We start from the raw sequence: 13,088 nt of genomic DNA on the forward strand, positions 1-13,088 counted from the left end.
TCCTATTGTCTACGGACCCATGGCTCTCCACGGCAAATCAGCCCAGCGGAGTCCAATCAACCGTGATAAGTCTCTGATCTCGGCCTCACCTCCGACACCAATGCAATAATTCACTCGATCGTGTGCCAGCTCGGGTCGTACGACGGCCTCATTTCCGACATTAATGCAATGATTCGCCCGATCGTTTGCCCGTCCAAGCAACATGCCGAGCCGTACGACGGCCTCGCCCCATCACATCACAGGTACACCGACCCTCCTATAAAAGGGAACCCTCACTTCTCAAGGGGGGACACAGAAAACTCAAAATATTCTGCTTCTTCCTCCTTTTGACACTGATTGCCCCCCTCTGACTTAAGCATCGGAGGGCCGGCGCCGGAAGACCCGGCCACCGGCTTTTCTGCAGGCACCCCGACGGAGAACGCCGCCCGCCGACGGACCGCCGCTCTCCCGTGTCCACTGCCGCTCCCCCTCCTCGACCGACGATCGCCCCCAGGTCCAATTTCCAGCAACAGTTGGCGCTAGAGGAAGAGCCCGAGTCGCGATCATGAAGTTGAGAAGTAAGGGAGCCTCCAATATCTCCCGGCGTCCCCCACAGAGTCCTGGACGCTCCGTCCAGAATTCGCCTACTCCGGCTGACCCGGCTCCCCAGGTCCAGCCGGAACAATTCAATGCTCTGGTGCAGCAAGTTCAGGCCCTGGCCGCTGCCGTTCAAGGCCTGCGGCGTGGGGAGGCCTCACCAACGCTTCCCCCGCAGGCCCAGGTCTTGCCGGAGTTTCCTCCCAACGGCCCGATTCTCCCAGGCCAGAATCTTCATGGCTCCTCCAGGGCCAACAACGAAGGGCGGGCCTCCCCCCAGAGAGAGCTGCCGGGGGAAGGCCTCAGCAGGAGACCCCAACCCTCTGAAGCCGAATCAGCCCCAGACCACCGTGGGACGGAGCAAACCACGGTGATGATTCCACAGGTTGGGGAGCTCGACAGAAAAGTCGAACACTTGGAACGCCAGATCGAAGCGCTCCACAACAAGAAGGCAAGGCAAGAAGGGGATTTTGAATTCACCACCAAGTCCCCCTTCTCCCGCCAGATCGAGGATTAGCCGGTCCCCGCGAGGTTTAAGATGCCTCAAGTGGAGCCCTACAGCGGAATCACCGACCCCCTCGACCACTTGGAGAGTTACCGAGCTCTCATGGCCCTACAAGGATCCTCGGAGGCCATGCTTTGTAAGGCCTTCCCGGCAACTCTTCGAGGGACAGCTCGGCTTTGGTTTTCTGGGCTAAAGCCGAGCACGGTATCTTCCTTCGAGCAACTCGGCAGGCAATTTGCTACCAATTTTGCTGCCAGCCGACGCCAAAGGCGGACGTCGGACTCCCTCCTGGATATCAAGCAGAAGGAGGGGGAATCCCTCAAGGAGTACCTAGACCGCTTTACCACCGCCACGTGGGAAGTCCGCGAGCTGGACAAGCCAATAGCCATGTCGGCTCTAAAGACTGGGGCCCGCTCTTATCAATTCCTCTTCTCCATCGAGAAGAGCTTCCCGGCCGACTTCACCGAGATGCTGGCCCGAGCTCGGAAGTACGCTAAGGCCGAGGAGGCGATCGCCTCCAGGCGGGGTGCGATTGAGCCCGCCTCAAGGAAGCAAAAGAAACGCCGCGAAGAGCGCGGCCGACAAAGAAGCCGATCCCCCCGTCGAGAGAAGAATTTCCTCCGACTGAGGAGCTCGCCCCGGCAGCAGGGACAGCCACAACGGAGGACCCCACCTCGACCAAGGTCCCCACCACGGCCTCGGACGTACCCAGGGTGGTACGAAAATTACACACCCATCAATGCACCCCGGGCCAAGATTTTGATGGAGATTGAAGGCCGGAACTTTTTCCGACCTCCACCTCCTATGCGGGATACGGAATTCCCGCGCAATCCCAGGAAGTACTGCCGCTTCCATCGGGACCATGGGCACGATACGGAGGACTGTATTCAGCTCCGAGACGAGATCGAGGCGCTTATTCGCCGCGGGGTGCTCAATCGGTTCATACGGAACCGACGTGAAGAAAGGAGGCCAGCAGAAAACACCACGCCCCCTGAGAATTCAAATGACAACAGACCCATCGCCGGCACCATCAATGTCATTAGGGGAGGGACTTCCGCTGGAGGGCCAGCCCAGGAAGTTTCCCCGAAGCGCCCACGCGCTTTCGAAGCCATCTCGTTCTCGGACGAGGATTTGGAAGGGGTTGAGACCCCTCATGATGATGCTGTGGTCATCTCCATGATTGTAAATAAGTTTGATGTAAAGCGTGTCTTAGTTGATAATGGGAGCTCGGCCAATATTTTGTATTACCATGCCTACCAAAAAATGAGATTACCAGAAGGACATCTCCGAAAAATTAATACCCCACTAGTCGGATTCACCGGAGATTCGGTCCCAGTTGAGGGTGAGGTCAGCTTCCTTATTACGGTCGGCCTCGCTCCCCAGGAAAGCACCGTGAGGACGGACTTCCTTGTAGTCCGTCTATGCTCAGCCTACAACGCCATCCTTGGACGGCCAGGGCTAAATGCCCTCCGAGCCGTGGTCTCGACCCGCCATCTACTCGTGCGATTCCCCACCGGCCAAGGAGTAGGCGAGGCCCGCGGGGACCAGCCGGTCGCCAAGCAGTGTTACATGGCGGCTCACAGAGTGAAACAACCAACTAAGGCGCCGCCTCAGGCAACGGGCCCCTCGCTACCCATGGAAACTCTGGACGCAAGGGACGACCTCTGGAAGAAGCAAGTAGAGCCTGGTGAGCTCCTCGTTCAAGTTCTTATACGAGAAAATTTTTCCGAGCTAACCGTGCAGGTCGGCTCCGGCCTTGGCGTCCGCGAAAGGGATCACCTCATCGGCTTCCTGCGGGACAATGCTGATGTCTTCGCCTGGTCACCTGCCGATGTACCAGGAATTGACCCTGAGGTCATGACCCATCGACTCCAGGTAAAGCCGACCAGCAGGCCTGTGAAGCAGAAAAAGAGAAGCTCCGCCCCGGAACGACAACGAGCTGCAGCCGAGAAAGTGGACAAACTCCTTGAAGCTGGCTTTATCCGGGAGGTCTCCTACCCAGACTGGCTCGCCAACATAGTCCTCGTGAAGAAGGCCAACGAAAAATGGCGCATGTGCGTGGACTACACCGACCTGAATAAGGCTTGTCCGAAAGACAGTTTCCCCCTTCCAAGCATCGACCAGCTCGTCGATTCCACCTCAGGACATCAATTGCTGACTTTCATGGACGCCTTCTCAGGATATAATCAAATCCGAATGGCGCCAGAAGACGAGGAGAAAACGGCCTTCATCACCGACAAGGGCACCTATTGTTACAGGGTGATGCCTTTCGGTCTGAAGAACGCTGGAGCCACATATCAGAGGCTAGTCAGCCAAATTTTTGAGGACCAAATCGGTCGAAATATGGAAGTTTATGTGGATGACATGTTGGTGAAGAGCCGAGCGGCGGAACGCCATGTAGCTGATCTCAACGAGACGTTCGCCAAGCTCAGGAGATACCGAATGAAGCTCAATCCAGCAAAGTGCGCGTTCGGAGTCACCTTGGGCAAATTCCTGGGCTTCATAGTGACCCAGCGTGGGATTGAAGCCAACCCCGAGAAAATCCGAGCGCTGCAACAGATGGCGCCCCCAAAGACAGTCAAAGAAGTGCAGCGGCTTACCGGACGAGTCGCCGCCTTGGGAAGATTTGTCTCCCGATCGGCTGAGCGCTGCCTCCCATTCTTCAAGATCCTTAAGCGGCCAAAGGACTTCCTGTGGTCAGAAGAATGCCAGCAGGCCTTTGAAGAGCTCAGGCGCCTCCTGGCCTCTCCCCCGCTACTCACCAAGCCTCAGCGGGATGAAGTTCTTTATTTATACCTGGCCGTCTCCCCGGTTGCAGTGAGCTCGGTCCTGGTCCGGGAAGAGGACAAGCTCCAAAAGCCGGTCTATTACATCAGCCGGGTCCTCAGGGATGCCGAGACCCGGTACTCTAAACTGGAGAAGACAATTTTTGCCCTTGTTATCTCGGCTTGGAGACTCCGGCCTTATTTTCAAGCACATACAATAGTCATATTGACCGACCAGCCTATGAAGCAAATATTGCAAAGGTCAGATCGTGCGGGGAGGATCGCCAAGTGGGCGGTCGAGCTCGGGGAGTTCGACCTCGAATATCGGCCCAGGCCGGCCATTAAAGCTCAAATACTCGTCGACTTCCTCGTGGAGTGCACCTTGCCAGACGACCCCGAGCTACCGTCTGCACCTATGGGGACAGCCCCGAGGCTACCATGGGTCCTATATTCGGACGGGTCCTCAACTTTGGGGGGTAGCGGAGCTGGACTCATCCTCACCAGCCCGGACGGAGTGGTGGCTGAACAAGCCTTGCGCCTCGAGTTTCCGGCCTCAAACAATGAGGCAGAGTACGAGGCGCTCATTGCTGGGCTCAAATTGGCGAAGGAACTGAAAGTGGAAGACCTGAAGGCCTTCAACGATTCCCAGCTGATAGTGAGCCAGATCCAGGGAGACTTTGAAGCAAAAGAGCCGTCAATGCAAAAATATCTCCAAAAAGTGCAGGAACTTACGTCGGCCTTGGGCTCTTTCAGCATCCAGCACATTCCCAGAGCGGAGAATCTCAGGGCAGACCAGTTGTCCAAACTGGCGACCTCCCGCATGAGCGAGCTTTCCAAGGAGACAACGCTCGAGTATCTTCAGACACCCAGCACGGAGGAATCCGAACCTACCATGTGCATCGACTTCGAGCCGAGCTGGATCGACGGGTTCGTCCGCTATCTCCAGGACGGAACCCTCCCCCATGATGAGACAGAGGCTCGCCGGATCAAGCGCCAAGCTTCCCGGTATGTCCTATATGAAAACAAGCTCTACCGTCGATCATTCACTTCTCCTCTTCTCAGATGTCTCCGCCCCTCTGAGGCGGACTACGCCCTCCGAGAAGTCCATGAAAGAATTTGTGGAAATCACCTGGGAGGTCGGGCGTTAGCCTTTAAGATCCTGCGGCAAGGATATTACTAGCCCACGCTCCAGAAGGACGCGGTGGACTTTGTTCGGAAGTGCAACTGGTGCCAACGGAACGCCAACATCCAACGCCGACCTTCGGCCCTGCTAACTTCAATCATCGCCCCTTGGCCGTTTGCCCAGTGGGGGATCGACATTTTGGGGCCCTTTCCTCTGGCCACCGGACAAAGAAAATTTCTGGTTGTCTCCATCGACTACTTCACCAAATGGGTTGAAGCTGAACCTGTAGCCCGGATCACCGAGCAAAAGATGCGGGACTTCGTGTGGAAGTCCATAATCTGCAGATTCGGACTCCCCCGAATCCTTATATCTGACAACGGTCGGCAGTTCGACAACGTCCACTTCAGAGAATTTTGCTCCGAGCTCGGCATCGACCACCGCTTCACCTCGGTCGCCCATCCCCAGACAAACGGAAAAACTGAGGTAACAAATCGTACCATTTTGCAGGGACTCAAGGCTAGGCTTGATCGATCCAAAGGACAGTGGGTCGAGGACTTGTACAACGTCCTCTGGGCATACCGGACTACGTTCCGATTGCCCACAGGAGAGATCCCCTTCAACCTAGCATATGGCACAGAGGCTGTCATCCCGCTGGAAATCGGCCTCCCTTCTTCAAGGGTGGAGCACTATGACCCCGACTCCAACTCTTCCCGACTCAGAAATAATCTGGATCTCGTTGAAGAGACACGAGAGGTCGCCCGGATCCGCATGGCAAGGTACCAACAGAAGACGGTCCAATACTATAATTCCAGAGTCAAGCCCAAGCTCTTCAAAGTGGCGGACCTCGTCCTCAGGAGAGCCGAGGCTTCTCAGCCAACTGAGCAGGGAAAGCTCGCCCCAAACTGGGAAGGGCCATATCAAATCGCCCGAGTACAACGACCCGGGGCATACAAGTTGAAATCGCTCGAAGGGACTCCAATTCCGCGAAGCTGGAACTCCGAGAATCTACGGATGTATTACCAATGAAACCCCTAGGGGTTCTGGGCAATCAGGAACATGGACTCAATCTCCTCTTTACAATGATTCGTCTCTTTTCAATAATTATGACTCTCTTCTAATGTTGGGTCGTTTGTGATCTCCAGATTCCTCGACTAAAGTCGAGATGCCCTGAGGTTCGACCGTAGAGTCCCAAACTCCCTCGACCTCGGAAAGTGTCGCAGGACGACAGAGCATCGACTTGACGCAAGATTCCTCGACTAAGGTCGGAATGCCCCGAGGTTCGACCGTAGAGTTCCAAACTCCCTCGACCTCGAGAAGCGTCGCAGGTCGATAGAGCGTTCCCAGACCCATCGACCTGACGCACGATTCCTCGACTAAGGTCGAGATGCCCCGAGGGTCGACCGTAGAGTCCCAAACTCCCTCGACCTTGGGAAGCGTCGCAGGTCGATAGAGCGTTCCCAGACCCATCGACCTGACGCACGATTCCTCGACTAAGGTCGGGATGCCCCGAGGTTCGACCGTAGAGTCCCAAACTCCCTCGACCTTGGGATGTATCGCAGGTCGATAGAGCGTTCCCAGACCCATCGACCTGACGCAAGATTCCTCGACTAAGGTCGGAATGCCCCGAGGGTCGACCGTAGATTCCCAAACTCCCTCGACCTCGGAAAGCGTCGCAGGTCGATAGAGCGCTCCCAGACCCATCGACCTGACGCACGATTCCTCGACTAAGGTCGGGATGCCCCGAGGGTCGACCGTAGAGTCCCAAACTCCCTCGACCTCGGAAAGCGTCGCAGGTCGATAGAGCGCTCCCAGACCCATCGACCTGACGCACGATTCCTCGACTAAGGTCGGGATGCTCCGAGGTTCGACCGTAGAGTCCCAAACTCCCTCGACCTCGGGATGTATCGCAGGTCGATAGAGCGTTCCCAGACCCATCGACCTGACGCAAGATTCCTCGACTAAGGTCGGAATGCCCCGAGGGCCGACCATAGAGCCCCAAACTCCCTCGACCTCGAGAAGAGTCGCAGATTAATGGAGCATTCCCAAACCTCTTCAACCTCGGCGGGCGCCACCGGGCCCATGAGAAGCCCGAGTTCTCCGAAAGTCAAAGAATGACTCCGAAAGTCGGCAAGGAAACAAGACCGCCCACTTCGCTACGAGGAGCGCAGTTTGGGAAATACAGAAGGTACATCCTGCTTGACGCTTGCCTCGTTATATTTATCCACGTATTGCCAGCCACATCCCGATTAAAATCGGGACCCTATTCTGACCAAGGTCGCATTGCTCCTGCAAGTCGGTTTAGTCTACTGACCTCATGCATGCTCCGTCTACCGATAATCTTCACGACAACCTATGAAAACCCTCATGAATAAGGGCCTAATTCGGCCCCCATACACGGACTCCAACGTCGACTTAGGAGGATAACCTCGACCGTGGGCGTACTGATCGAGCTCAAGAAGGCCGAGGTATTCTCCACAGGTTCCGGCCCCGCTCGCTAAAGCCTCGGCGGGGTCCGAGGGCGATAGCTAACCTTTTTGTTGACCTACGGTCCGAGAGCCGAGCCTGAAAGCTCGGCTAGGCCCCCTGATAGCAACTTATGCGAGTCGGACAAGGCCCCTCTCAGGGTCTAGGGCCCGAGCTTGGTGCCTCAAGAATCCGAAAACCAAACCCGGCAACCTTTGCGAGCTCTAAATCCGGGCTCCAAAACTTGTCGGACGCTCGAATCCGAGCTCCAAGACTTGGTGAAATTTGTTGGAAAACAAGTTAAGGGAAAGAAAAGCAAAATACAGCTGAGAAACGTGTATTCATTGATAAGCCGCTCAAAGGCTAGGATACAAAGTCGAGGATCGGTAAAATAATAAGTTGAAGTACCGGCCTCGCTCACAACTGAAGAAAGTAAAAGGAAAGAATAGGCGCAGAATCGCGAAAGAAAATCTTTTCATTAATAAAGCGCCGGAAGGCTAAGTACAAAATTAGAAGTCGACCGATCAACAATTTTGAAGGCCGACCTCATTTACAGTAAAGGGAAGAAAAAAGTCTACGCCCTAAGAGGCGGCAGCAGCGTCGGCGTCGCCCTCAGGGTCATCTATGGCAATGACCTAGGGGCCTTCGGCGGACACGGGCTCGGGGTCTTCGGCGGACACGGGCGGGCACCTCAGGAGCGTCCTCGGTAATTCCGCGAGGGGGAGCCTCCGTCACCACCAGCGCGGCTGAGTCCGCCTCAGCCTCGGTAGACTCCTCGGGCGCGAGGGCATCAGGAACGTCGTCATCGGAGTCGCAGCCCAACCTCATCTTCGGACGAATCGTGGAGAAATCGAATTGGGGGCAGAACCGAGCCATCTGCCTCCGGAAGTTCTCGAAGCCGCGGAGGAACCCATCCACGGTTTCCTCCTCTAACATGTCGCGAAACTCCTCTGATTCTTTGAAGGAGTCTACGGCATGTTCGGCCCGCTCGAGTGCCCTCCTTTCTCGAGCTTCCAATTGCTCGATTTTGAGGCGCAGGACCCCGCCCTCGTACTTGAGGCCCGCGACCTCGGATTGGACCTCCCCCAGGCGCGCCTCCGAGGCGCGCAGAGCTGACTTGGCCAAAGAGTGGGCACTCCTTTCTTCTTCAAGCACCTCGACCATTGCTAGGCGCCCGGCCTCAGTGGCCTCCCTCCGCGCCTCGGCCCCGGCCAGCGCCGCCCCCAACTCGGTGATCTTCTTTTTGGCCAGCTCCAATTGCCGGCTTATTTGCCGAGTTTCTTCTTGACACCCTTGGGCAATGAATACTAGGGTGTCGACTTCAAGGATATGCTGTAAGAGAAAAAGGGTAAAGCAATCACGAGTTAAAAAATATAACATATTCGCCAGTAGTCTAAGGAAAGTTGGGAAAGTAGCTTACCCGAGCGGTATTGCGGTAAGTACCGTCGACAATCTCTTCCAGCGGCAAGTTCCGGAACTCAGCCCGGTCCGCTGGAAGCATTGCACGCCGGAATACGGCGCGTGCGACATCGGCGTCGTGGATGGCCGAGCTCCCCTTGAGGAGTGGGGATCCTGGCTCGGCCGACTCCTCCCTTTGGACCCTTGAAGAGCTCGGCTCGTCCGAGCTAGGGACCTCGGGACTTCTAACTTCGAGGCCTCTGGTCGGCTCAGGCCCCGGGCGCCGTAAGCGAATTACGGGCCGGCCCCTCCCGCTGGGCAACGAGGGCGGGACAAGGGGGGGCCGCTGGGCCCGCATCACCGACGGCCCGTGTCCGCCCCTGACCAATTGTGGAGGCCCCCGCCTCCGGGCCTCTCGTCCCGGCCGATGTGGAAGCACCGGCCGACCTTGACTTCTTCCGAGGCTGGGGAATAGCCCCCCCGGGCTCGGCCTCCCGCCTCTTCAGTCGAGAGAAGAGGGACGTGCTGCTGGTCGGCATATGGGGGATGTCTGAAACCAAAAATTTTCTTAAGTGTCAGACCAATGTTAGTAAAAAGAGAAAACAGATAAAAACAAAGCGATGCGGCTACTCTTACCCTCGAAGCGCACCGAACTCAAGCCCACGCTCGCCAAGGCGCCCTCCCGTAGGAGCTCGGTTAGGTTGAACCCCTTCCCGAGGGCCCGTAGGAAGTCCAAGACCCTCATCTCCCTCCCCGAGAGCTCGAAAAGCCTATTGAGAGCTTTCAGCCGAGGGTGCCCCCACCTCGGGTTAAACCCCCACGGCACCTCGGACGCAAGAAAGAAAAATTTTACCTTCCAATCGTGAATAGAGGAAGGGACACCCTGGAAGAGTGACATACCGCCCCGAAAGGCGAAGTACAGCCACCCTGCATCCGCCGGGTTTTTCTTTAATAAAAAACACCGGCGGAAAATACTCACCGAGATCGGGATCCCGTGCGCAAGACACAAGGACAAGAACCCGATTATGGTCCTCCACGAGTTCGGAGCAAGCTGTGCTGGAACGAGCTGATACTCTACCAGCAAGTTGTTCACGAACTCGTGAACAGGGAACCGAAGACCGGCCCAGAGCGTCTCTCGATGAATCGCGATCCGACCTGGGGGCGGCCGCGTCACCCTGTCCTCCGGCCCCGCGGTTTCAAGACGAAACCCGGGCTGGAAGAAGAACCGGGAGCGGATTAACTCCAACTCCTCCCCCGACAGACTCGACCCTACTTCCTCTGGACCAGAACCCATTTTACAGAGAAATGAAATAAACTAGAGGTAAAGGGAGTGAAGAGGAGGAGGAAGAGGAACCCTAGCTAGCACAGGGTGGGAACCTACGGAAAAGTCGCCGAAAATCGCTCCGGGCACCGTCGGCAAGATTGGTCGAAAGGTGGAGCGAAGGAGGAAACGGCAAAAACAAAAGGCAACCAAATAGAACTCTTAGGGCAGATTCGTGGGGTTTATATAGACCCCCCTGACGGCCCAGGTCGGCGGGTTCGGTTCCCACCCCCCGTCTGGATTGCGCCACGTGTCGGCCTCGGAAGCCAAAGCACCGCATTCACTCCAGATCAATAAGTCGGGTACAAAATCGAAGCGCCGTCCCATCGGATCTCACGGCCTCATCATGGGTCCGCAAAACCGGACCATCTTGAAAGACGAGCGGACGTCACTCCCGCTCCCCCCATTTAATAGGCCTCAGGGACACGTGGAGCGTCGATCTAACCTCCGCCTCCCCGGATCATTATCCTACCAATACGAGATCAGAAACATCTGACCTCGGATCAAGCCGCGTGTTCATTTTGAGGCACGAGACGGCGTACCCATTTAAGAGGGGGACCTCGACCACGAGATCGAGGCGCCGCCCCATTGGGCCCAGGGACCCTCATCATGAGTTCGCCGTACAAAGCGATCTCCGAGATCCAAAGAGTGTTGTCCCCGTTGTAGCTGCTTCGGGATGTGTAAGAGCGCAAACCCCGGTATAAATTCGCCATGTAGAGCAACCTCAAAGAGCCAAAAGGCGCAGACTCCGTTTTAAAAGCTTCGAGGTGCGTAAGGGTGCAGACGTGATCCCCTTCGACCTCAGTAACCTTAATGACAACTTCTACTTCCCACGTCCGAGCTGGCAAGCCGCTCGAACTCGGAAGTCGGGGGGTAGTGTTGGGGGAATACAGTTTTCCTCCAGCAATATAATAACCCCGCCTCCAAAAGGCCGCATAGCCGCCGAACTTGGACGACCGAGGTCGGCGTCCGACCTCTGAACGCCCGACCTGGAGAGTTTCTGACACCAAAGGTCGGTCCTTGTCGACCACCTACTACGGCCGAACCCTTCCGAAGTCCGGCCGAGGACCATATCCTGCCACTGCCCCAGCAATTAATGCGCTTGACCTCTGCAAACCCCTGGTTCACTCAACAATTAATGCAAAGCTCCGGTCTACTCAACAATTAATGCGCATCTCCGGCCTGCTCAGCAATTAATGCGCACCTCCGGCTTACTCAACAATTAATGCGCATGGCTCCTATTGTCTACGGACCCATGGCTCTCCACGGCAAATCAGCCCAGCGGAGTCCAATCAACCGTAATAAGTCTCTGATCTCGGCCTCACCTCCGACACCAATGCAATAATTCACTCGATCGTGTGCCAGCTCGGGTCGTACGACGGCCTCATTTCCGACATTAATGCAATGATTCGCCCGATCGTTTGCCCGTCCAAGTAACATGCCGAGCCGTACGACGGCCTCGCCCCATCACATCACAGGTACACCGACCCCCCTATAAAAGGAAACCCTCACTTCTCAAAGGGGGGGACACAGAAAACTCAAAATATTCTGCCTTCTTCCTCCTTTTGACACTGATTGCCCCCCTCTGACTTAAGCATCGGAGGGCCGGCGCCGGAAGACCCGGCCACCGGCTTTTCTGCAGGCACCACGACGGAGGACGCCGCTCGCCGACGGACCGCCGCTCTCCCGTGTCCACCGCCGCTCCCCCTCCTCGACCGACGATCGCCCCCGGGTCCAATTTCCAGCAACAAATCTGATACTTATGATATTGATAGGTACAGTGAATTTGTCACTATTGCAAATAGTTAAGTAAAGAGATAATCTGTTAAAGAAATAAATGGTCATTAGAAGAGTGAAAAATTAATTTACACTAATAATTATAATATTTTATACATTTATTGTTGTATTATACAATAAATATATTATTATATTACATTATATCATAATACATTAATATGTTATGTTAAATAATTTAATATTATATTATATTATGAGAAATTAATTTATACTAATAATTATATTATTTTATATCTTTATTATTTTATTATACTATACATATTATATTATATTATATTATATCATAATACATTAATATGTTATTTTAAATAATTTAATATTATGTTATATCCAATCCCGCCGCTGAGATGTCCAGCGGATTCCGGGGGCCTTGACGAATGGCCGGCTTATGGTAAATTAATTAATACTAATAATTATAATATTTTATACCTTTATTATTGCATTATACTATAAATATAATATATATTACATTATAACATAATACATTAATATGTTATGTTAAATAATTTAATATTATGTTATATTATGAGAAATTAATTTATACTAATAATTATATTATTTTATACCTTTATTATTGTATTATACTATACATATTATATTGTATTATATTATATCATAATACATTAATATGCTATTTTAAATAATTTAATCTTATGTTATATTATGGAAAATTAATTAATACTAATAATTATAATATTTTATACCTTTATTATTGTATTATACTATAAATATAATATATATTACATTATATCATAATACATTAATATGTTATGTTACATAATTTAATATTATGTTATATTATGAAAAATTAATTTACTCTAATAATTATATTACTATTATGCTATGCTATGCAATGTCATATTACTATATTATAATAATATTATTTTATATTACAGTAATATTATACTATATCGTATATTATGTATTAATATATATTATGTTTTATTATGCTCTGTTGCATAATACTATGTAATATCCTTTATGGTAATTTTGTCAAATAAAAGTATTTTTTCAGTTTGTTTACCAAACATATGTTAAAGTGTCACAATACTTTAGAAATATAGTTACCAAACAGCAAATAACTTTTTATAACAGCTCTACTTCCAACAGCTCTACTGCTAACAGCTCCCCCAAACAGGG

General features: G+C 53.0%; 1 protein-coding gene across 3 annotated transcripts in view; it reads right to left on the reverse strand.

Moving 5' to 3' along the window:
- The window catches only part of LOC103719803 (dihydrolipoyl dehydrogenase 2, chloroplastic-like), a 28,870-nt gene that overhangs the window by 13,288 nt on the left and 2,494 nt on the right, over positions 1–13,088 (reverse strand). The gene's annotated exons all lie outside the window — the stretch shown is intronic.

This window comes from Phoenix dactylifera, chromosome 14 (genome assembly GCF_009389715.1).
Source record: "Phoenix dactylifera cultivar Barhee BC4 chromosome 14, palm_55x_up_171113_PBpolish2nd_filt_p, whole genome shotgun sequence".
NCBI classification, from domain to species: domain Eukaryota; kingdom Viridiplantae; phylum Streptophyta; class Magnoliopsida; order Arecales; family Arecaceae; genus Phoenix; species Phoenix dactylifera.